The following is a 25,552-nucleotide window of genomic DNA, read 5'->3' as shown; positions in this document are numbered from 1 at the left end:
TGCTTAAGAACTATTAGCTATAATCATCTTTCCAGATCTAGTGTAAACATTTTGTAATGTCTACTGCCTAGCTTAATAGATAAATGCATTTAACTCTATCAATAATTCTGAGTTCTTTAACATAGTCAACAAATTGATAAATGACTAGTCTTAAAAATTAGTATGTGCTTTTGCCATGACATTAAATTGAAAGTTTGATTATAATATAATCATTATTTTGCCTCTAAGAAAAATTGTTGTCAGCTAAACAATGGCATAAATTATAATATCAAGTTAAAGAGTTAATTCAAAGATGCAACATTTTATGTGCCATTATAAGTGAAAAATCATTACCAATTAAACTGTAATAATATTTTTTGTTACTTAGAATTTTTATTTTATGTTTATTGAAATAATTTTCTTAAACTTATTTGTTCTTGGATTTTTATCGTGCATCACAATATAAAGAGCAATGGACAAGTTCATGCAGTCCCAAGCAATGTAATTGCATCACAATTGCTGCCTAAGAGTGATTGAAAACATCATTTATTGGATGGTACATTTTGATTTTAGAGATGATAAAAGGCACATGTTAGAATTGATGATATCACATATATATTTATATGTTACATATGATAGGGAGACCCTTAGAATATAAAGATTACTGATTCCCACACTTTCTCAGAAGTTGGGGTAGTCTGTGATGGGTGATGGTTTTAGCTTTGCTGAGATACATATTGCACATATTTTCTGTCAGGAGCACAGGGCATGGTTCTGCAGTCAGTGAATGAATGTGGTGGGTTAAGCACTCAATTCACATAGCTATGAGTGCACCCATGCAGAAACTCACACTTTCCTTGTCATTGTATTCCTAAATATAAGAGCAGGCAAAGATTTCCTATAGCCCTCTTAAATAACAAAAGTCTATTGTGGAGTAGTTATACACAAACAAGCAAAACTACTCTCGAGGTGAGGTAAGGAAGCAGGGCTGGGGTACACTTAGAGGGCAGCTGGAGCAGCATAGTTCACGTGGCAAGTGAGGTCTCCCTGAGGAGCAGCCTGGGCAACAGCCGCAGCCTCCTTCAAGCAGTGAGGTAAGGTAGTGAGGCTGGAATCAGCATGGAGGGCAGCCGTTGCAGGGGGGGGGCCGGCGGTGCCACAGCAGGGCAGTTTAGCTCCCGCCAGGAGGTAAGGGGCGGGGGAGGAGCCTGGGGTCCGCTTGGTGGTCATCCAGGGCGGTGGCAGCGGAACCTTCTTTCCCACAGGGAGGTAAGTTGGCAGGGTTTGGGTATGGTGGTCGTCAGCCAGGGCGGAGGCTGCAGCTTCATTCTGGCCCTGCGGTAAGGGTCAGGGCTGAGGTCTGCGTGGGGGGTAGCCGGGCGTGGCAGCAGCAGCTTCCAAGTCCACGTGGGGGCAGTGGAGGGGGCAGCGGCAACGGCTTCCTTCAGGCAGTGAGGAAAGGCAGGAGGCTGGGGTCTGCATGGGTGACACAGCAGCAACTTCCCTCCCGCCTTGAAGTAAGGCAGCGGGTCTGGGCTCCCGTGGGCGTCACCCTGAGTGGCAGCGGCTGCTTCCTTCTTGCCCCAAGGTAAGGCGGCCAGCAGCCGCAGTGGCGTGGGGGCCTGCGTTGGGGAACTCAGCAGCCTCCTTCCGGCCGGCGTGGAATGGCTGGCCGGCGGGGTTGGGGGTCCGGCCAGCAGGGGTGGGAGGGCCAGCCGGCGTAGGGGCCTTCAGCGGCCTCGTTCCGGCCAGCCGGCGGGGTTGGGGGGGCTAGTCTGCGTGGGGGCCTTCAGCGGCCTCGTTTTGGCCGGAAGGCGGGTTTGGGGGAGCCGGACAGCGGGGTTGGGGGAGCCTGCCGGTGTGAGGGCCTTCAGCGGCCGTCTTCAGGCCGATCGGCGGGGTTGGGGGGGCCGGCCGGCGCGGTTGGGGGGCCAGCCCGCGGGGGGTGGGGGCCTTCAGCGGCCTCTTTCGGGCCAGCCGGCGGGGATGGGGGGGGCGGCTGGTGGGGGTGGTAGGGCAGGTCTGTCGGCGTTGCAGGGGCCTGCCGGCGTGGGGGCCTTCAGCAGCCTCGTTCCGGCCGACCAGCGGGGTTGGGGGGGCGGCCCGCGGGGTTGGGGGGGGCCGGCTGGCGGGGTTGGGGGGGCAGGCCGGCGTGGGGGCCTTCAGCGGCCTCGTTCAGCTGGACCAGCGGAGTTGGGCGGGGCCGGCCCGCGGGGGTGGGCGGGCCGGCCAGCGTGGGGGCCTTCAGCGTCCTCTTTCAGGCCAGCCGGCTGAGTGGTGGGGGCTGCCGGCGAGGTTGGGGAGGCCGGCCGGCGTGGGGGCCTTCAGCGGCCTCGTTCCGGCCGACCAGCGGGGTTGGGGGGGCCGGCCGGCGGGGTTGGGGGGGGCGGCTGGTAGGGGTGGGGGGGCCGGTCAGTCGGCGTTGCGGGGGCCGGCCGGCGTGGGGGCCTTCAGCAGCCTCGTTCCGGCCGGCCGGCGGGGATGGGGGGGGCGGCCGGCGGGGTTGGGGGGGCCGGCTGGTGGGGGTGGGGTGCGGTCCGTCGGCGTTGCGGGGCCGGCCGGCATGGGGGCTTTCAGCAGCCTCGTTCCGGCCGACCGGCGGGGTTGGGGGGGCCGGCAGGCGGGGTTGGGGGGGGCGGCCGGCGAGGTTGGGGGGGCCAGCTGGTGGGGGTGGGCGGGCGGCTGGTGGGGGTGGGGGGGGCCAGCCTGCGGTGGTGGGGGGGGCCGGCCGGCGTGGGGGCCTTCAGGGGCCTCGTTCCGGCCGGCCGGCAGGGTTGGGGGGGGCCGGCCGGGGGGGGTTGGGGGGCCTTCAACGGCCTCGTTCTGGCCGACTGGCTGGGTGGTGGGGGCAGCCGGCGAGGTTGGGGGTCCGGCCGGCGTGGGGGCCTTCAGCGGCCTCGTTCCGGCCGAACGCCGGGGCTGACTGCCAGGGTCAGCCCGCGGTGGTGGGCGGGCCGGCCAGCGTGGGGGCCTTCAGCGGCCTGTTTCGGCCCGGCCTGCTGGGTGGTGGGGGCGGCCGGCGAGGTTGGGGGGGCTGGCTGGCGTGGGGGCCTTCAGGGGCCTAATTCTGGCTGGCCGGCGGGGTTGGGTGGGGTCGTCCGGCGGGGTTGAGGGGGGCCGGCTCACGGTTTTGGGGGGGCCGGCCGGCATGGGGGCCTTCAGCGGCCTCGTTCCGGCGGACCGGCGGGGTTGGGCGGGGGTGGGGGGGCCGGCCGGCGTGGGGGCCTTCAGGGGCCTCATTCAGGCCGGCTGGCGAAGTTACGGGGGGCGGCTGGTGGGGTTGGGGGGGCCGGTCCGTCGGCGTTGCGGGGGCCGGTCGGCGTGAGGGCCTTCAGCAGCCTCGTTCCGGCCGACCGGCGGGGTTGGGGGGACCGGCAGGCGGGGTTGGGGGGACCGGCAGGCGGGGTTGGGGGGACCGGCAGGCGGGGTTCGGGGGACCGGCAGGCGGGGTGTGGGGGGCGGCCGGCGAGGTGGGGGGGGCCGGCTGGTGGGGGTGGGGGGCCGGCTGGTGGGGGTGGGGGGGTGGCTGGTGGGGGTGGGGGGGCCGGTCCGTCGGCGTTGCGGGGGCCGGTCGGCGTGAGGGCCTTCAGCAGCCTCGTTCCGGCCGACCGGCGGGGTTGGGGGGACCGGCAGGCGGGGTTGGGGGGACCGGCAGGCGGGGTTCGGGGGACCGGCAGGCGGGGTGTGGGGGGCGGCCGGCGAGGTGGGGGGGGCCGGCTGGTGGGGGTGGGGGGGTGGCTGGTGGGGGTGGGGGGGCCGGCCCGCGGGGGTGGGGGGCCGGCCGGCGGGGTTGGGGGTGCTGGCCGGCGTGGGGGCCTTCAGGGGCCTCATTCCGGCCTGCCGGCGGGGTTGGGGGGGCGGTTGGCCGGGTTGGGGGGGGCTGTCCGGCGGGGTTGGGGGGGCTGGCCCGCGGTGGTGGGCGGGCCGGCTGAAGTGGGGGCCTTCAGCGGCGTCATTCGGGCCGGCCGGCGAGGTTGGGGGGACGGCTGGTGGGGTTGGGGGGGGCCGGCCCGCGGTGGTGGGGGTCCGGCCGGCGTGGGGGCCTTCAGCAGCCTCGTTCCAGCCGACCGGCGGGGTTGGTGGGGGCAGCCGGCGAGGTTGGGGGGCCGGCCCGTGGGGTTGGGGGGGGCCCGCCGGCGGGGGTGGGCGGGGCCGGCCCGCGGTGGTGGGCGGGACGGCCGACGTGAGGGCCTTCAGTGGCCTCATTCAGACTGGCCGGCGTGGGGGCCTTCAGGGGCCTCATTACGGCGGACCGGCGGGGTTGGGTGGGGCCGGTCCACGGTGGTGGGGGGGCTGGCCGGCGTGGGGGCCTTCAGCTGCCGTTCCGGCGGACCGGCGGAGTTGGGGGGGGCGGCCGGCGGGGTTGGGGGGGGCGGCCGGTGTGGGGGCCTTCAGCGGCCTCGTTCTGGCCGACCGGCTGGGTAGTCGGGGCAGCCGGCGAGGTTGGGCTTCCGGCCGGCGTGGGGGCCTTCAGGGGCCTCATTCTGGCCGGCCGGCGGGGTTGGGGGGGCCGGCCCGCAGTGGTGGGGGGGCTGGCCGGCGTGGGGGCCTTCAGGGGCCTCATTCCGGCCAGCCGGCGGGGTTGGGGGGGGCCGGCCCGCAGTGGTGGGGGGGCTGGCCAGCGTGGGGGCCTTCAGGGGCCTCATTATGGCCGGCCGGCGGGGTTGGGCGGCCGGCAGGCGGGGTTGGGGGGGGCCAGCCGGTGGGGTTGGGGGGGGCCGGCCGGCGTGGGGGTCTTCAGCGGCCTTATTCGGGCCGGCCGGCGGGGTTGGTGGGGGCGGCTGCTGGGGGTGGGGGGGCCGGTCCGTCGGCGTTGCAGGGGCCTGCCGGCGTGGGGGCCTTCAGCGGCCTCATTCCGGCCAACCAGCGGGGTTTGGGGGGCGGCCGGCGGGGTTGTGGGGGGCCGCCGGCGGTGGTCGGGGGCCGGCCGGCGTGGGGGCCTTCAGCGGCCTCGTTCAGGCCGGACGGCGGGTTTGGGGGGGCCGGACAGCGGGGTTGAGGGAGCCGGCCGGTGTGAGGGCCTTCAGCGGCCTTCTTCAGGCCGACCGGCGGGGTTTGGGGGGCCGGCCCGCGGGGGGTGGGGGGGTCCAGCCGGCGTGGGGGCCTTCAGCGGCCTCTTTCGGGCCAGCCGTCGGGGTTGGGGGTCGGCTGGTCGGGGTGGTAGGGCCGGTCCGTCCACGTTGCAGGGGCCTGCCAGCGTGGGGGCCTTCAGCAGCCTCGTTCCGGCCGACCAGCGGGGTTGGGGAGGCGGCCGGCGGGGTTGGGGGGGGCTGACCTGCAGTGGTCGGGGGGCCGGCCGGCGTGGGGGCCTTCAGCGGCCTCATTCCGGCGGACCATCGGAGTTGGGCGGGGCCGGCTCGCGGGGGTGGGCGGGCCAGCCAGCATGGGGGCCTTCAGCGTCCTCTTTCAGGCCAGCCGGCTGAGTGGTGGGGGCTGCCGGCGAGGTTGGGGAGGCCGGCCGGCGTGGGTGCCTTCAGCGGCCTCGTTCCGGCCCACCGGCGTGTTTGGGGGTGGCCGGCCGGCGGGGTTGGGGGGGGCGGCTGGTAGGGGTGGAGGGGCCGGTCCGTTGTCGTTGCGGGGGCCGCCCGGCGTGGGGGGCTTCAGCAGCCTCGTTCAGGCCGGCCGGCGGGGTTGGGGGTCCGGCAGGCGGGGTTGGGGGGGCCGGCTGGCGAAGTTGGGGGGGGGCCGGCCAGCGGTGGTGGGGGGGCCGGCCGGCGTGGGGCCCTTCAGCGGCCTAGTTTCGGCGGACCGGCGGGGCTGGGGGGGGCGGCCCGCGGGGATGGGGGGGGCGGCCGGCGGGGTTGGGGGGGCCGGGTGGGGGGGCCGGCCGGCGTGGGGGCCTTCAGGAGCTTCATTCCGGCGGACCGGAGGGGTTGGGGGGGCGGCCGGCGGGGTTGGGGGGGAGGCCGGCGGGGTTGGGGGCGGCAGGCGGGATTGAGGGGGGCCGGCTGGCGGGGTTGGGGGGGGCCGGCTGGCGGGGTTGGGGGGGGCCGGCTGGCGGGGTTGGGGGGGGCCGGCCCGCGGTGGTGGGCGGGCCGCCGGCGTGGGGGCCTTCAGCGGCCTCATTCGGGCCGGCTGGCGAGGTTGCGGGGGCGGCTGGCGGGGTGGGGGGGCCGGTCCGTCGGCGTTGCGGGGGCCGGTCGGCATGAGGGCCTTCACCAGCCTCGTTCCGGCCGACGGGCGGGGTTGTGGGGACCGGCAGGCGTGGTTGGGGGGTGCGGCCGGCGAGGTTGGGGGGGCCGGCTGGTGGGGGTGGGGGGGGCCGCCCGCGGTGGTGGGGGGCCGGCCGGCGTGGGGGCCTTCAGCGGCCTCCTTCCGGCCGACCGGCGGGGTTGGGGGGACCAGCAGGCGGGGTTGGGGGGTGCGGCTGGTGGGGGTGGGGGGGCGGCTGGTGGGGGTGGGGGGGGCCGCCCGCGGTGGTGGGGGGCCGGCCGGCGTGGGGGCCTTCAGCGGCCTCCTTCCGGCCGACCGGTGGGGTTGGGGGGGCTGTCCGGCGGGGTTGGGGGGGGCTGGCCCGCGGGGGTGGGCGGGCGGCCGACGTGGGGGCCTTCAGCGACCTCATTCGGGCCAGCCGGCGAGGTTGGGGGGGCCGGCTGGTGGGGGTGGGGGGGCCGCCCGCGGTGGTGGGGGGCCGGCCGGCGTGGGGGCCTTCAGCAGCCTCGTTCCGGCCGACCGGTGGGGTTGGGGGGGCCAGCAGGCGGGTTTGGGGGGGCGGCCGGCGAGGTTGGAGGGGCCGGCTGGTGGGGGTGGGGGGGCGGCCCGCGGTGGTGGGGGGGCCGGCCGGCGTGTTGGCCTTCAGGGGCCTCATTCCGGCTGGCCGGCGGGGGTGGGCGGGGCCGGCCGGCGGGGGTGGGCGGGGCTGGCCGACGTGGGGGCCTTCAGCAGCCTCGTTCCGGCCAACCGGCGGTGTTGGGGGGGCCAGCAGGCGGGTTTGGGGGGGGGGGCGGCCGGTGGGGGTGGGGGTGGGGGTGCCGGCCGGCGGCGGTGGGCGGGGCCGGCCGGCGGCGGTGGGCGGGGCAGGCCGGCAGCGGTGGGCGGGGCCGGCCGGCGGCGGTGGTGGGCGGGGCCGGCCGGCGTGGGGGCCTTCAGCGGCCTCGTTCCAGCGGACTGGCGGGGTTGGGCGGGGCCGGCCCGCTGGGGTGGGGGGGCTGGCCGGCGTGGGGGCCTTCAGGGGCCTCATTCGGGCCGGCCGGCGGGGTTGGGGGGCGGTCGTCGGGGTTGGGGGCGGCTGGCCTGCGGTGGTGGGCGGGCCGGCCGTCGTGTGGGCCTTCAGGGGCCTCATTCGGGCCGTCCGGCGAGGTTGGGGGGGGGCGGCTCGTGTGGGTGGGGGGGCCGGCCGTCGTGAGGGCCTTCAGCAGCCTCGTTCCGGCCGACCGGCGGGGTTGGGGGGGCCGGCAGGCGCGGTTGGGGAGGGTGGCCGGCGAGGTTGGGGGGGCTGGCCGGTGTGGGGGCCTTCAGCGGCCTCGTTCCGGCCAACCGGCTGGGTGGTGGGGGCAGCCGGCGAGGTTAGGGGTCCGGCTGGCATGGGGGCCTTTATCGGCCTCCTTCCGGCTGACCGGCGGGGTTGGGGCGGCCGGCCCTCGGGGGTGGGGGGGGCCCGCCGGCGGTGTTGGGGGGTCTGGCCGGCGTGGGGGCCTTCAGGGGCCTCATTCCGGCTGGCCGGCGGGGTTGGGTGGTGCCGGCCCGCGGGGGTGGGGGGCCCGCCGTCGGGTTGGGGGGTCTGGCCGGTGTGGGGGCCTTCAGGGGCCTCATTCCGGCTGGCTGGTGGGGTTGGGCGGGGCCGGCTCGCGGGGGTGGGCGGGGCCGGCTCGCGGGGGTGGGCGGGCCGGCCCGCGTGGGGGCCTTCAGCGGCCTCGTTCCGGTGGACCGTCGGGGTTGGGGGGGCGGCCGGCGGGGTTCGGGGCGGCTGGCCCGCGGTGGTGGGCGGGCCGGCCGTCGTGTGGGCCTTCAGGGGCCTCATTCGGGCCTGCCGTCGAGGTTGGGGGGGGGCGGCTGGTGGGGGGGGGGGCCGGCCGTCGTGAGGGCCTTCAGCAGCCTCCAGCAGCCTCGTTCTGGCTGACCGGCGGGGTTGGGGGGGCGGCAGGCGCGGTTGGGGGGGGCGGCCGGCGAGGTTGGGGGGGCCGGCTGGTGGGGGTGGGGGTGCGGCTGGTGGGGTTGGGGGGGGCCGGCCCGCGGTGGTGGGGGTCTGGACGGCATGGGGGCCTTCAGGGGCCTCGTTCCGGCTCTCCGTCGGCGTTGCGGGGGCCAGCCGGCGTGGGGGCCTTCAGAGGCCAACCGGCGGGGTGGGGAGGCCCGCCGGCGGGGTTGGGTGGGGCCGGCCGGCGGGGTTGGGGGGGCTGGCCAGCGTGGGGGCCTTCAGGGGCCTCATTCCAGCGGACCAGCGGGGTTGGGTGGGGCCGGTCCGCGGGGGTGGGGGGGCTGGCCGGCGTGTGGGCCTTCAGGGGCCTCATTACGGCCGGCCGGCGGGGTTGGGGGGGCGTCCGGCGGGGTTGGGGGGGCGTCCGGCGGGGTTGGGGGGGCGTCCGGCGGGGTTGGGGGGGCGTCCGGCGGGGTTGGGGGGGCATCCAGCGGGGTTGGGGGGGGCGGCCTGCGGGGTTCGGGGGGGCCCGCCTGCGGGGTGGGGGGGGGGGCCGGCCGGTGTGGGGGCCTTCAGCGGTCATCGTTCCGGCCGACCGGCTGGGTGGTGGGGGCAGCCGGCGAGGTTGGGGGTCCGGCTGGCGTGGGGGCCTTTAGCAGCCTCGTTCCGGCCGACCGCCGGGGTTGGGGGGGCCGACCCGCGTGGGTGGGGGGGTTGGCCGGCGTGGGGGCCTTCAGGGGCCTCATTCCAGCCGGCCTGCGGGGTTGGGGGGGCGGCCGGCGGGGTTGGGGGGGGCGGCTGGTGGGGGTGGGGGGGCCGGTCCGTCAGCTTTGCAGGGGCCTGCCAGCGTGGGGGGCCTTCAGCCGCCTTGTTCTGGCGGACCAGCGGGGTTGGGCGGGCCGGCCAGCGTGGGGGCCTTCAGCGGCCTCTTTCGGGCTGGCCGGCTGAGTGGTGGGGGCTGCCGGCGAGGTTGGGGGGTCGGCCGACGTGGGGGCCTTCAGCGGCCTCGTTCCAGCCAGCCGGTGGGGTTGGGGGGGGGCCCACCGGCAGGGTTGGGGGGGGCGGTTGGCGGGGTTTGGTGGGCCGGCCGGCGGGGTTGGGGGGGGCCGTTCGGCGGGGTTGGGGTGGCCGGCCAGCGTGGGGGCCTTCAGTGGCCTCTTTCCCGCCGGCCGGCGGGGTTGGGGGGTCGGCCGGCGTGGGAGCCTTCAGCGGCCTCGTTCCTGCCGAACGGCGGGGGTCGGGGGCGGCCTGTGGGGTTGGGGGGGGCCGTTTGGCGGGGGTGGGGTTGCCAGCCGGCGTGGGGGCCTTCAGCGGCCTGTTTCCGGCTGGGTTGGGGGGGCGGCTGGCGGGGGTTGGGGGGCCCACTGGTGTGGGGGCCTTCAGCGGCCTCGTTCCAGCGGACCGGCAGGGTTGTTGGCAGCTAGGGCTGTGGTGGTGGCGGCGGTCGCGGCAGCTTCCTTCCCGCCACGAGGTAAGTCAGCGGGGCTGGGGTCCGCTTGGGGGGAAGTAGGGGCGGCGGCAGCTTCCTTCAGGCGGCAAGGTAGGGCGGCGGGGCCGGGGTCCTGGGGGGTGGGCAGTTAGGGCACTGGCGGTGGTGGTGGCAGCTACGTTGTCACAGGGTGTCCGAGCTACCGGTGTCCGGGAGCTGCGGGGCCTTTTGGATGCTCCTATAACTTGGCAGCTGGGGCTACGAGCTATCTGTGGGCTGCCTTCCCCACAAAGGGCTGCAGAGCTGTGTGGTCCTCTGCGGCAGTAGCGACAGCGGCAGCAGCTCGCCTATGAGGGCGCAGACATTTGTTGCAGTTCTTGGGTCTTTGTTGTTTTTCCTTGGGCTTTTACCCTTCTTTTCATTAATTTTGGATAAAATGACCCCCGTGATGTAAAGATAGAGCAAGGAACATTGGTGACATGGGGAGCTTTGCAGAAAGTGCAGTTTGGATTCTGCTTTTTCATTGGTGATGGCCAGATGAATCTTCACTGCTGGCCCTGGAAAAGGCTAGGACAGCTTGTTAGTTGAGTTTTAAATTTCCCAGTTTGTGTTTAAAGGTTTTAAGTGCATAGAAGAGGAATGTTCGCCTTAAGTAAGCATATGAGCGGATAACAGGGAATGTTTTCCTCTGGAAAGGGAATTTGGTAGCTCTGACCCATGTCAGTCTGTGAATATTTAGACCTGTAGTGACTTTTTAACATTTTTCATAAAAATCTGTTATTTACAGTGTGTCATATGTTGTTAATACTCCTTGCCTTAAGTTCCCCAGCAAATCTTTTTCATGTCTTCTGAGAAAGTAGACAATTGATAGATTATCCAAGGAATGGAAAAAAACGTGAGTGGGTTATTTCCACAGTCCCTGAGAGCTGGCATTGTAAGACTCATCCTATCCCCAGTAACATTTTCTTACAATAAATGTGAACACTTTTGAAGCCTTTTTATAAAGATACAATTTGGGAATGATATTAAGATAAGGAAAAGCTCTTAATTGATTTCTTAGATTAACCTGTCTTCCCTTTTCTCTTTTCTGTTCAGTGGCCTCGTTCCTGCTGGAAAACTTGGAAAACTTATCACTTAGAAAACTTCATGAAGATGGCCAGTGATAAGCAAATGTCCGATGATGATGACAGCCCCAGCACCAGCACTGGCAGTTCAGATTCAGACCAGCAAGACCCTGCTGCTCCAGAGCCTGAAGATCATGAAGAAAGAACCTTCTGCCACCCAGTGGAAGAAGAGCACCAAACTCTCTAGCAAAACCACTGCTAAGTTATCCACTAGTGCTAAAAGGTAACATTGTCAGGTTGTCTTCCAAGCAATTAGATGCTTCCTTTCGTTTCCTTTTGTGAGTTATACTCTTGAGTGAAATTAGCATGTGTCCACGTGGGTGTCAGTCCAGGCATCTGTGGTGGCAGCTTCATAAAAAGAAATGTGTCACTTTTCATGAAAGGAAATGATCAAAAAAGTTTATATTTGCTAAAAAATGTTGAATGTCAGGAATTGGTTTTTTTTGAAAGCAGATTTTAAATTTGCTTAGTTTTACAAACAAGTCTTTAAATCCTGCATAATAGATATAATTTTTTGTAGTTATAGTTATCCCTCCTTGTTCTTGTGAGAACAAATAAAACTGAAAAGTAGCCATTAACAATCTCAGGTGTCACTTTGCTGTTAAAACTTTGCACATCTTTAAAACTTGTGGATGTTCTTGACATAGTAGTGAAAATCAACAGCAGGAAAAAACATTTTGTTGGTTGTAAGTGAAAGATTATTTGTTTCCTGCTGACTTTTATTTTCTATGATGGCAAAAAAAATCCATCAATGGGACTCCATCAGTGATAGTGGTTGTATTGAGTAGAACTCTTGTATCAAACATAAAATGTACCTATAGCATTACCTAATGTTGATGTTTTGTTGTTTTTCATTGATCACAACTAAAAGAAAAAGAAAATATAAAAACTTATTATTGTATTTTATAGCGATTCATGTTCTTATTTTTCTATACATTTTTACCGTCATTGCACCATTAACCAAACACTAATGAACTTGAGAATATTATATTGAATAGCAGCAGTCTTTGAAATAATTTAAAATTCTTCTCAGTGTGTTGTAATCTTATGGAGAGAACATTAAACAACTTTTGAAAACATTTTAAATTTCAAGAAAATCAGAGAAATGCTCTTTTTCCCCTTACCTCAAGGCCCTCTTTCCTCCAAGAGTATGAAATTTAAATTTACGTGCTGTACCTAAGATCAGAGAAAAGAAATGGTTAAGATTGCGAAAATAGTCCTTGGAAGTTTTTCTTTGGTAAAGGTATTTGTAAATTTTAAACTTTTTTTTTAAACAGATAAAATATTGACAAAACTATTAATGTACTCTTGCAATAGCTTTCTAATTTTTACCACAGTAAAAGTGGATTGAAGTCATTGTCAAAAATATTCTAGTGCTTTTTCTCCTTCTGTTTTGTCTCATTTGCATATAAGCTTGAAAAGAGAATTTCTTTGGTAAGAAGAGTTTTAAAATAGATTTTATATCCTTTTGTTGAGTAGTAGTGGAGGACTTTCTCAAATCAGGTGTAAATGACTTATCTATTTACAGTAGCAAGTGAGAAAAAATCTGCAATTTTCTGTTAAGGAGTTTGGGTTATGCCTCTGAGAACAAAGAGGAAGCAGCCATGTTAGCATTACTGAAGGCAAAACCAGCCTTGCATTTACCTGCATGATGGTAGAGGGCATTCTGATTTTCTGGTTATTCTGTAGACTGTCTCAAATCTTTTTTGTCTGTTCTCATTTCACTAATGGAATTCAGAAGGATTTAGCTGAAGTAACCCTTAATCCTCTCCTAACTGCAGGTAAGAAACAAATTTTGTTGTTTTGATTTCTAAATTGTGGAACAATATCAGGAGATGAATGTATTATCCTTGTATGTATGTGCAGCAGAAGAGGCTAGCTAGCTATGTTTGCTTCCTTAAAGCTTTGCAAGTGCTTTAAACAAAAATTGCCTAGGTGAATTAAATTAGGAGAAAAATACTATTAGCATGTATCATATATTCTGTACTTATGAATATAGTGATCTTGTGCTTCTTGCTGAGATTTGTTTGAGTGGTGTTGATTTTTCTGTTGTTTTTCTGTGGAATATATTTATTCACAAGTATTTTGTAGAAACCTGTAAGGTTTTAAGATTTAAAGTTAGTGCTTGTGTGCAATCTGAATTGATTTTCCAAATTTAGAAATTTTTAAATATGCTGTTACAAAATGTAAAAGCATTAAACAGGAGTATAGTTGTATCTGTTTGATTTATTCAGTAACTTGCCTAAAGGAAAAATTTTATGTGCTAAGCTATGGTTGTAGTTGTTATTTTCTAGAAAACACATTGTTGGAATTATTTACATTTTAAGCAAATATCCTAATGACTTGGGAAAATTCTTAGCAGTAAATTAATTGGAATTGTGAGAAGAATCAAATTCAGTGGAACTCAGAATTTAAGATTGGTTGACAAATTGTATTAAAAGTAGCTGATTGATTTTTTTATTTGTGTCTTATATAGTGTTCTGTTTATTTTTGAATGGTGACTGTGTGGTTGACAAAATTTATCAAATTTAGAGAGCAATATTATAAATAAATTGCATAGAAGTATGTGCTCAAGAATGAGAGGGGAAGGGATGCTATAATTAAGGAAGTGTTATGATTTGATATAAAAATATTTTGGTGTTTAACCTGTGTTTTTGCTACAAATTGTGTTTGCTCATGTTGATCAGCACCATCTCTGAAGTCTACTTGAGACATAATAAGGAATAATCCATTTGCTATTTATTGTGTTAACCAGATCCCCAGATAAAGGGGATCTGATCCTGATTTATCCAGTGAATTAACAGTTTTGCTTATATTTGTAGTCGCAGCCATTTCAGTTTAAAAGGAGACATGAATGTGAATTATAATTATTATATAATTATAATTATAAACAGAGTGATATTTCAGATCTCAAAGTATTACTTAAAAAGTATACTGCTCAATAGTGTAGCCACTAGCCACATTCTGACTATGGACCAGGATGTTGTGGTTAGTTGAAAATGTGATATGCTGTAAGTGTGAAATGCATACTGGATTTTGAAAACTCAGTACAATTTGTAAAAGAATAAATATTTTAAAGATATTTATTACATGTTGAAATAATATTTGGCATGTTTAGTAAGTGTTTTAAAAATTGTATTTTTATCATTTTAGCATAGTTATTAGCAAATTCAAAATTACGTGTATAACTTGCATTATAATTTTGTTGAACAGTATTGCTTTAGAGAAGAAGTAAATCAGTATTTCTTTTAGCCTTCTAAATGGTGTGTCAAATCTGTACCATGTAGGAGGTCAAGTTAAATTTGTTCTGTGGAAGAATCACTTAACTTTCAGAGTATATTCTGATAATTTCCATTATGAAAGATGTAAAGATCTGTCAATTTAAAACTCACATGTCTTAAAGTTGCATGTCAGGTCAAACTTTTTTAAGGGTTTCTGTTGATTTTCTGCAAATGGCTTAAACCAGTGTATGAATATACATCTAGAGAACATAGTAGACATATTGAATGCTTTCAGAGCAGTAATGTATTGGTACATTTGGTAAAGGAATGTACTTTAAGTGTTTAACCCAGGACTGTTTCCACAAGGTCACAGGATTATTTTAGATGGAGTAAAATCTTTCTGTGAAATAGAAAGTAAGTTTCACTTATCGCATATTTTTTCTCTTTATATACCAGATTTCATTTAAGTTCATGAAATAATGCTTAACATTTAGTGATTTAACTAGTGAAGCAGTAAAACTTTGGGCTTGGCTTGTGCACAGTATCGTGGAATACTTATATCTATTTTCTTTTGTCACAGTCTTTGGTGACTGTTGGCTATTGAAAAGGACATCTTTTAATTTCTCTTGTTCTTTAATATCTGAGTTTCTTTGTGGCTGTGTGATTCAGGAAAAAAAACAAATGTAAAATACAAGTTTCTTAGGAAATTAGAAGTTGTTTCTTACTACTTTGGGGAGAGACTTTTTTCCATATACCTCATATGTAAAATAATGCAGATGTTTTGTGTGTCTTTGATTTCTTCTGGGTAGAAGGTTACTTCTTGTAATTTTGATAGAAAAGCCTAAATTTGTATTGTGTTTTTGCTTTCATGCCAGAAAATGCAATAGATTTTGGTATTATATTTCTTTTAACTCATAGCTGCATAAATGAGAATTTTAGCTTTATGGTGGTTGTATTATTTAGATTTGTTAATTTATGTTGTAATTAAAAATGGGATTCCACAGTCATAAGTACATCTATAATTTGTGGGTTAATATTGCATGAGACCTTTAAAACCTTATGCTTGCTACTTCCAGGTACAATTATTTAATTATGGCTTTTGGTAAGGTGTGTGTGTGTGTGTGTGTGTGTGTGTGTGTGTGTGTGTGTATAAACTTGTCAAAGTATGTGACAGTGTTAATTATCCCTCAGGGAAGAAATGTTAATTGTATCTGGGTACATTCAGGAAAATGTTGAATGAGATATAGGAAAACTAGATTTACTTGTACTAGGGAGATTTGTCTTAAACCCCATCTTTTGTTTTAATTAATAAGTTATTCTTTAGTTACATAATTAGGTCTATATACACATCCAGGATGGCCTTTGGGTAGATATCATTGTCAAATTAAATGCAGGACTTTAAAAGTGTTTGATTATATGTCAATAGGAATACTTCTTTTTCTTTTAGTAAAAAAAGGTTTATAAATATTTAATTTCTAATGATTTGATGGTATTTTAGGTTTTAAGTATTGAAGGCCTGTGGGCCAATGCATTTTAAACACAGGGAAATAATATATGTTTTTTTGGTTTACGTTTATACTTTTTACATTCTATATTTTAGATTAGGGTATAAAAATCAATTCACCAGTAAGGGGGAAGGGAAATTATTATGAACATCCCTTTGTTTTACAGAAAGTTATGGACGATAGTTGTTTAGTAATGTGTTGACATTTATGTTCTATTTTTCAAAGGATGTGCTTCCTTTTTCACTTACAGTCAGCACTTGTGTAAACAGCAAAAGTTTAGAAAGGTGCTGGATTTCTAAGTTAATCTTGAATTTCTTTTCCTGTATAGAGGGTACAAACATGTACTCCTAAATATTAATGGGTTTGGACTGAATCTATGTTAAAGAAGATATTCAAGAGTAATTGTAAATCATTTTTGGTTAAGGAGAAGGCCTTATGGGGGGGTAGATATTACAGCTTCAAGTTTATATTAATCATATGTTGACTATCAAAACCTGAAATCAGCTACAATGATACTTGTAAATATTATAATACTTGCAAATTTTGTTAACTTCCCTTTTTAAAAGAAAGAAAAAGAAGTAGCATAAGTTCTAAGTCAGATGTTGGCAATTTGCACATAAGAGTAATTTTCTGAGGATAAACTGTGTTTCTGATGGTTGCCATATCTCTCGCTATTGTCCAGTGTAGATTAGAACTTTGCTAATTAAAGGGTGATCTTCAGACTAGCAACATCTGTATCACAGGTGTGATTGTTAAAACTCAGTATGTTGTTTTCCCCTAACCAGAAGTACTGAGTCCAAATCTGAATTGAGTAAGATTGCTAACTGAATTGTATGTCTATTGAGGTTGGAAAAATCCTGCTACTGAAGCAAGACTGTTCAGATCCATGCTGTGCCACTATTGGCATGCCACTTTATAATCCTGCTACTGAAGCAAGACTGTTCAGATCCATGCTGTGCCACTATTGGCATGCCACTTTATATAAGTTATGGGATATTTTTGTTCTTCAGTTTCCCAAGTTGTAAAATGAAGATTAAGTTGATCTCCCCATTGTATAATTTTTGTGAGGATGAAATGAATTTCTTGAAAGTTTTGTTAACCACATAAATTGGATCCCTAAAGTGGATACAGCATGATAAAAGTAGGTGAGACAGTTTATCAGCATGCCCTCACTCTTGCTGGTGTTTGCTCCAGTGCATCCACATCCTACTTATAGGAATAATTGCATCTTAATTCATCATCTAATTATTCAGTATATATCAAGCAGTTTGTTTTTAATGTGAATAAAAGCAGGATTTTAAAAACTTGAGTTAAAACAGAAAATTAGCCTAAAAGTGTTGATCATAGATGAACAAATACTCAATCCCTTCCAAAAAAATATCTATAAACTTAATGATACTTAAAAAGAATGCCTTGGGGCTGGGGCTGTAGCTTAGTGGCAGAATGCTTGCCTAGCATGTGTGAGGCACTGGGTTTGATCCTGAGCATCACATAAAAAAAACATAAAATATATGCATTCTGTCCATCTACAACTACAAAAAAATGTTTTAAAAAGTATTTATAAGAATACTATGACTATGACTGCCCAGTAAAGTATAAAAAAAAAAATTTAGATAGTTGTATTAGTTAATGTTTTCCCCTCTTTAAATATCCCATTTTAAGAGTTTGTGATTTCATTCAGAACACAGTAATTTCAATATTTGTAAAATTTACACTCATAATAGTATAGTTTACCAATTACTTCAACATAATGTAGTGTAATTCCAGGCAAAACAGTGAGTTGGAATTCGAAAAAAATATTAAGTAACTCATATTCGTTACTTTTTTCATAATTGTGATATTTAATATTAATCACTTAAAGATTATTTAGCTATCATTTCTATTTGCTTATAGAAAGTAGTTGATAATTACAATAATCCTAATTGTGTCTCCCATATATGCCAGTGGAGCAGAAGGACTCAGTTACCATTGAATAACTCAAAACATTTATCCAAAGAGTGATTGATTGAAAATAATATCTCCCCCACATAAGGTCACATTTTTATTAGCTGTCTATTATGTTCAATGACGATAATGTAAGGAGAAAGTGGGTGAAAACCTTGGGTACTTTTTAAAAACCTAAATGGTTATTTCAAAGCAACATGAAGTAAATTGTTAATTTTCTTTCTGCAAGTAAATGATTGGTACCTTATTCTCTCCTTGAATGTGTTGCTGTAACAAAATGTAGATTATGTTTAATTATGAGGAAAATCAACAAGTCTTGCTTAGAGTACAAGAGCATTCAGATTGAGAAAACTGAATGGGAAAACTTTATCTTCCATTCTTCTCTTTTCTATAAATATGATATAACAAAACCACTTGTAGATCTATTAGATCTCCAGGCATATAAAGTGATGATTTTTCTTTCCGTATTACTTTAGACAATAATTGTATTTGGCGGGGCTGGGCTTGTGGCTCAGTGATACAGTGTTTGCCTAGCATGTGCGATGCCCTGCGTTCAATCCTAAACACCACATAAAAATAAATAAATAAAATTAAGCTATGTGTCCAACTACAACTAAACATTAAATTAAAAAAAGAATTGTGTTTGGGCATTTTATTAGAATTTAAAAGATGAAATATCTTTAAACATTTAATGTTTTTTTGCATCTTGATCACAGAAGTTTTTGCCTCTACCCCATATTCATAGTCTAGGAGATAGTTGACAATACCTGGAGACATTTTGCTTTTCAAAACTTGGGGGGAAAGGCTCTAGTATACAACAAAGAATTGTCTCCCTTCAGGAGTTCTTACTGAAATAAAACATATATATGTTTCTGTTATGTTTTACTAGGAATATTGAAGTAACTTGTGACTACAGAATGCACGTCGCCTTTGTATTTTCTTAGTGATGAAAATAAAAACCAAATGAAGAACATGGCTTTCTCTCCAGTGTGTAATTTAATGTCAGAATCTAATATAATGTAATCATCACTTTCTGCAATCATAGAAAGTAATGTAATTGCCTCTTCGGTAAAAGATGGGAAGAGAGTATCAATATCAAATTTGGAGAAATGGTAAGAGTAAGGGAAGCATCTAGAAGAGATGGGAAGGCTCACTCTCTAACCACAAATTCTGCACACCTCTAGTTTTCCACCTCCTACCACATATCAGGCTTTCTAAAACTTTACTTTTTATTTTTTGCCTTAGATAACTTAACTAAAAATTATTCCAAAATTATGTAAAATAAATGTAATTTTCCATTACTAAACTTTTGTTTTCCATAACACATTAAAGGGAAAATTAAATAATAAAAACAGACATAATAAATTCTTGTTTGATATAATCATTTAAATATCTTTTTTAGACAGCAGTAATTCAAACAAAATACTTCCCTGACTTAAAATGTAATATTTTATATTAATGAATCAGGAGGCTAAAACACTAAAATTGTCAGACTTAGTAAATCCTTCAAATATTTCATCTATAGAGGCACAGTACACACTTAGTGTAAATTATAAAAGTTTTTTTTTAAAATATATAAATTCCAGGTCAAAATATATCAAATCAAACATATATCAACTTTGCTTCTCAATTTACTTCTCAATTTACCTCTCAATGTAATCATATTTTGTTGACTCTAAATAACATCGTCTGGTAACTGATAGTGACATTAAAATTTGTATCATCTTTCTGCTAAAATATAGTAAGCTCTACTCTGAACCCCTCATTCATAGGTCTTACATCTGTTATCCCATCGTCAGCAATAAAGCCAATGAGATTATTCTAAAATGTAAACGTCCCCATGTTATTCCTGTCTTTGCTTATTAAAGGAGCAAGCAATGTACTCTCTAATTTCTCTTTTGCCTATTTTCCCTTTGATATAGAAATATAATGTGCATTTCAATCAAATTAAAATCTTTCAGTTCCCTTAACTGTCTAATATATTTCTAGTTAGGCAAATGATGATGCACCTCCTGAAATCCTATTTTCTTTTCACAGACCTCTCAGTCTCGCTCTGCTCCATCTGTAAATATCCAACTCCTCTTTGGGATCCTTATAAAAATCTCCCTTTTGTGGATACACTTTATACAGTCAACTTGATGACTTGATGCTTCCCGTCGGTTCTATTTTGGAAATATTTGCAAAACTGCATTTATTACCTCATATCACAGTTATTCATTCACGTCACTATTTCCATTTGCTGACTATGAAAGAAAACCTTTCTGGTTTTGGCATCCGCCTTGGCAGCAGCAGTCGGAGAAGACAGCCTGGAAGACCTCCTCTTGGGCTTTTACTTAGCCTCACATTCTTCAGAGCTCACCTTCCTCTGGAGCTTCCTGGCTGAGAGCACAAGGCTCACACAGGTGCTGCAGGCAGTGGCTTTTGGGAACCTTCTGAAACTGTGCTGCCTGGCCACTGCTGCTGTTCCCACCACATGAGTTGCTGCGACACACCAAGTATTCAATTATTTTAATGCAGTTTTTATCATAATTGAGACATAACTATAGGCAATTTTAAATCTCTAAATTTTGTGATTTTAGCTACAACGAACCTTATAAAAATCAAATCCTTACTCTTATGTTTTGTTTATTCTGCTTTCTAAATAAGTTCTCATTTTGTCATTATTGCCAGTGCTTACAACCCTCCTTTCTCTTATCTCTAGCCTAGAGAACAGTGACCTGCCCCTAGTTGCTCTTCCTGTCATGAGCCTCTCTCAAGTGTGCCATTCTCCCCTCTCACAAGCATTAGTTTCTAAAATAAACATTTAACCATGTCATACCCACAAAAGTGAGAAAGTATTCTATTATTTATACAATAAACTCAATATTTATTCATATGTCCCCCAGCTCTTCCAAGCATGATCACAAATAGTCTTCCAAATTCCCCGTAGGAACAAACTCAGCCCCACTAATACTTGTTCACATAATTCCTTTGCTTCACACAATTCCTACCTCTTCTGATTTTTATTGCTTCTCTGTCTCTATTTATGGTTAACATTTGCCAACATAGCCTCCATTGCCTCTAGCTCTTTAAGCTTCACCTTGAATTCTCTTTTTTTCATGCCCCAAAGAATTTCTGCTGCACCATCATTGCTTTCCCATCCTAATAGAAGTGAGAGCTTATTAATCTAATATCCATATACTTTTTCAAAAGCTTTAATCATAACATTAAGTGTGCTTTGTCTCAGTTTTTACAAATAGATATCTTCTCCATTATGATGCAAATTCTTTTAAGATTGGTATCATATTGTATCATTTTTTATATCATCAACATCTAGTATATAAAAGGAAAAGTGAAAGAATAATCTAAATATAAAATATATCTAAAGTTTCTAGTTACTGTGTATTATATCCAATATTCAGAGCTATAATATTAGTTCTATATTTTGTGACAAGGAACTTCTTACAATAATTCTACAGTGCAAGTGGACACAAACTTTAAAGCCCAAATGAAAGCCCCACACCACTTACTTTCCCCAGTAATAAATGCTACTTTGGGATTATGCTAATAAAATCTAACCTTCCATTAGATACATGATTTCTGACTATTCTTTAATAAATTACCTCTTAAACAGAGTAAAATTAGAATAAAATAGACAACAATGTTCTATTACAAAAATGCGTTTCATATTTGATGTTAGAATACAACACATTTGTTTTCTAAGTTAGATTCAATAAAGATAAGGAGCTTAAAGTTATCTGGACAGAAGAAGAGAAAGGAATCAGTCATCAGTTAGAATGAAAGAAAGCCCATGATTGCACTTGAAAGGGTGTTAGCAGAAGCTGTCCAATAAATTCACAGAAGATGCTTCTGCTTTAATAAATTGTTGTGCTATCAGCCAGGCACGGTGGTGCACAACTGTAATCCCAGTGGCTTAGAGGCTCATGAGTTCAAAGCCAGCCTCAGCAACAGCAGGGTGCTAAGCAACTCAGTGAGACCATCTCTAAATAAGAATACAAAATATGAGGGCTGGGGTTGTGGCTTATAATATAGTGTTTGCCTAGCATGTGTGAGGCACTGTGTTTTATTCTCAGCACCACATATAAATAAATAATAAATAAAGGTCCATCAACAACTAAAAAATATCTAAAAAAATGCAAAATAGAGTTGAGATGTGGCTCAGTAGTCCAGGGCCTCTGAGTTCAATCACTGGTACCAAAACAAACAAACAAACAAACTGTTGTACTATCAAATCCTTTTGTAGCACTTGAGCTTCACTTTCTCTACTTGTGCTGACAGATCAAGGTTTTGTTTGTCCCAAATCTATAATTTGGTGCCAATTGTCTGTTTATCTTCTGAGCATGAAAGGGAAATCTCAGCCTTGAAAAAAATTTTATTATTAGTGTTATTATTATTGGCCTGGTAAGAACAACAATAGTACTTTTATGAAGCATAAGAAAATTTAGGGTTCTAAGACTTTATTCTGGAAAAAAAAAGTAATTTTATAAATATTATTTCATGTTCAAAGTATATTCATATACAGCCTTACATTTTCAAATGACCAAAGAATGAGGAACACTTAAAAATAATGTGTTTCATTATTCACATAGGTGGTAATAAAGTTGTAGCTTAAATTTTAGCATTAGTACTCATTCTCTAATTTTGTGTTATTTCTATTTATTGTCAAACATCTAACAATACTTTAGGAATAGGATGTCAATTTTTTATGTTCATAAAGTTCAGTGTAAAATAAAAAAGAATTATCCTCTTGATTATGGCTAATATTTTCTGTATAATCTTATGAATCATTACTACTGGATTAGCATTTTTCAAAACCAGGATCAAACATGTTTTTTTTTTCAACTTTATTACCTTTTTATACCTATTATTAGAGTAAATAAATTGGCATCATAACTTTAAGTTAATTTTTTTCACATAATGGATATGCTAAAATTAAATCCATTCCTTTATATAGACTTGTAGAAGCTACAAGCAATTTTCTGATGCTATAAACGATGTCACAGTAATCTTCATATATAAATACTATATCTATATATCTATATATATATATATATATATATATACATATATATATATATGTGTGTGTATATATATATAACTTGTTATATTTTGGAAGAATATTCATGAGCTAAAAGTTGTTCATATTTTTTATATTTTTTAAAGTCAGAAAATACATTAATTTGTTCTTTGATTAGTCCAAATGCATCTTAAACTTTTCCCATTGTCCTCCAGCTTTTACAACACAGTTGTTTTCAGCAATTTAATTGTGGAAACAGTAAAGACATTACACTGAAACAACTCTTAGTAGGCAAAAATTTTTAAAAAAATGTTATCACTAAGAGATAATCTCCATTGATAAAGCAGTGGATGAGTTGGTATTTTTATTTGATCAAAGTTATTACTCTGATCTGTTTAATCTGTTCCCATCTTGAACACCCTTCATTCTTCAAACCTCATTCCTGCTACTCTCTCTGAATTGGCCCCTGGGCTCCTCACTGTTGCTCCCATCAGGCCAGGCCCATTTCATTCTGTTTTTGCTCTTTCCTCTGCCTCAGACACTTTACCCCTAGAACATAGCTAGCTCCCTTATTTCCTTTCATTCTTTATAGAACATCCTTTTCTCAATGAAACCTTCCCTGGCCATCTTATTAAAATGCAAACCCTGCTCCTTTGAGACATTTCCTATCTTCTTTCCCTTTTTTCCTCTTAGCATTTGGCATATTATTGAAAATATTGTTACACTATTCAATATTGTTACATTATTTATTTATATTGTTTATTGTGACTTCCAGTGTAATGTGGGCTTTACAGGGAAAGGCTTTTTCTTCTGGTTTGCTCTTAAATCTGGACTGTCTGACAAGTTGCCTGGTTCATAGCAGGCACTCAGGAGTAGTATTTGTTGACTTAGTAAATGAGTAGTTGAATATTAGATTGTAGTTGACTGGCATATCAATATTTATGGATTTGAAAAACAACATGAAATGAAAAAATAAATAAAAGCCCAATACCCATGATAGTGTTTGCATTTGGAAAGTCAGGGAGGGAAAGGAGATTGAAGAGATTCCAAAGCAGCCATATTGATATCATTGCCTTTCTCTTATTAAAAGAGAATTTGGCCAGGCACAGTGGTGCACACCTGTAATCCCAGCATCTCAGGAGGCTGAGATAGGAGGATCGTGAGTTCTAAGCCAACCTCAGCAAAAGTGAGGTGCTAGGCAACTCAGTGAGATCCTGTTTCTAAATAAAATACAAAATAGGGCTGGGATGTGGCTCAGTGATTGAGTGTCCCTGAGTGCACTCCCCAGTACCAACAACAACAACAAAAAGAGAATCTGAGCAAATATTACAAAATGTTATAATGTTATAAATGTTATAAAAACAAAATTCTGGATGTTTATTACATTATTCTCTGTATTTTTCCAATTTGTAAAAATATTCAAAAAGTTTTTCAAAGTAAAGATTCAAATAAGACACACAAAGGCACATGTCTTTCATACTGTATTCCTGATTTTACATAATTAAAAAAAATTACAGTGAGTAGGGCCTTAGAGAATTACTCTCATTCATACTTCCATTACTGCTTTGCAGATAGACTTCATTAAATTCTTTGCAGGACTTAATTTTATTTTGTTTAGTGTTGTTAAAATTATATTTTTTCTTTATATTCTAATTTGCTATGATAAAAAAAGAGAAAGTACAGAAGGTTGTGAAGTAAAAGGGAAGACTCAGCCTGGGAACCTTTTAAAGATGTTCTTACCCTCCCCTAAAGTTACAATTTAGGCAGCCTAGGAGTGTATCTAGTGGTCTGGAGATGGTGAACTTTTCCAGGTGGACTTCTACATCTAAGTTTTTGAGTAATTTTTTAAATGTCTAATTTTATGCATCAAGAAATTGAGTTCAACAGATGTGAAATGACTTTTCAAGGTGTCATTTCAAGTGAAGGATGAAACTGGATGGCGCTTGCATTAGAGGGTGATAAATTTGTTGGTATTTCCATTATGAGTCATTCTTTTGCTTGAAACAGTATCTTTGCTGATGACTACACCTTGCATTTTGTGGGTACTCTATAAATATTTGTAGAACAAATGAATTGATAATGTTCTGAATACTGAAACCCAGTCTATATACTGGTTTTCCAGAGATACCTCTTGCAAATTTTAATCTATTATCAAATTTAGGGAAGAATATTAAGGCTTTCTGAATTATTTTGAAGACTTTCATAGAGTATTCCTGGTTTTGTTTCTCAGACAAAATATTTACTAATTTTTAAGTTGGGATGTTTTATGATATGTCATATGATTGCAAAAAATTTGCATAGATTAAAAACATACAACCACTAGTTAAGTATTCACAAAATTCGGTAACTATATATGTAAGCTATTTTTCCTTTTTATTTTACCAGATAGAAATATTCATTGAAGAATATTTTTACTTCAGAAGCTAAAATAGAGCATGCATCTAGGCATGGTGGCACACACTTATGATCTCAGAGACTCAGGAGGCTGAAGCAGGAGGATCACAAGTTTGAGGCCAGCCTCAGCAACTTAGTGTGAGCCCCTGAGCAAATTGGCAAGACTGAATCTGAAAATTAAAAATAAAAAGGGCTGGGAATGTGGTTCAGTAGTTAAACCCCTCTGAGGCCCCTAATGCCAAAAAAAAAAAAAAAAAGGAGAGCATGCAAGGTGCGTTCTTTACTTTTCTAAGAATATTTTGTTTGAGAATTATGAGCCCAAGTCTATGGGGTCACAGCTCTAAGATATAAGCTATAGAGGCAGGTACTTTCCATTTCTGCATGAGGATGGGCCATTTTTGGTTTCTTTGGTTCAGATAGGGGAGACTACTAGAGGGTCACCTGTCTCTAGACGTACTTTCAGGCTTGAGAGAGGATAAGTCATTGTGCTTTAAAAAATGAGAAATTTTATGGTATAGTCAATAGAGATATGTAAATGTTTATGTGCGTATTGTGTTTTGCTGTAGTTTACAAGATACAAAATAATAGACTCACTAAAGTCCTCAAGAGATGGAGTTCTGAAGGGTATGTTAGATTCTTGTTTGTGAACGATAGAAACCTGACTCAGGTCCTTGGTGTAGGTAGTAGAGAGAATCTGTAGGCTGTTGTACCTGAGAAGTCTAGGGGTTGGCTTCAGTGGTGGCTGGGCAAGAGCTGTGTGTGTCCTTCTGTTTCTCAGCTGTGTTTCCCTGTTTTGTCAGTTTCATATTTCGTTCTTTTTTCTCTTTTCTGTTTGATTTTACAAAGTTGTTTTTTCCTGTAT

General features: G+C 48.7%; 1 long non-coding RNA gene and 1 pseudogene across 1 annotated transcript; one reads left to right on the top strand and one right to left on the bottom strand.

Moving 5' to 3' along the window:
- Positions 1 to 11,273: 11,273 nt before the first annotated feature.
- Positions 11,274 to 19,501, bottom strand: LOC144372428 (uncharacterized). Its single transcript, XR_013432445.1, has 3 exons — positions 19,478 to 19,501; positions 11,734 to 11,785; positions 11,274 to 11,473 (listed from the first exon to the last, which is right to left on the bottom strand). It is a non-coding gene; the product is annotated as an uncharacterized LOC144372428 (long non-coding RNA).
- LOC144372427 (transport and Golgi organization protein 1 homolog) overlaps positions 12,376 to 25,552 on the top strand; it is a 141,101-nt pseudogene continuing 127,924 nt past the window's right edge.

Source organism: Ictidomys tridecemlineatus, unplaced genomic scaffold, assembly GCF_052094955.1.
Source record: "Ictidomys tridecemlineatus isolate mIctTri1 unplaced genomic scaffold, mIctTri1.hap1 Scaffold_103, whole genome shotgun sequence".
NCBI classification, from domain to species: Eukaryota; Metazoa; Chordata; class Mammalia; order Rodentia; family Sciuridae; genus Ictidomys; species Ictidomys tridecemlineatus.
The sequence above is the reverse complement of the archived record's forward strand: the minus strand, read 5'-3'. Positions and strand labels throughout refer to the sequence as shown.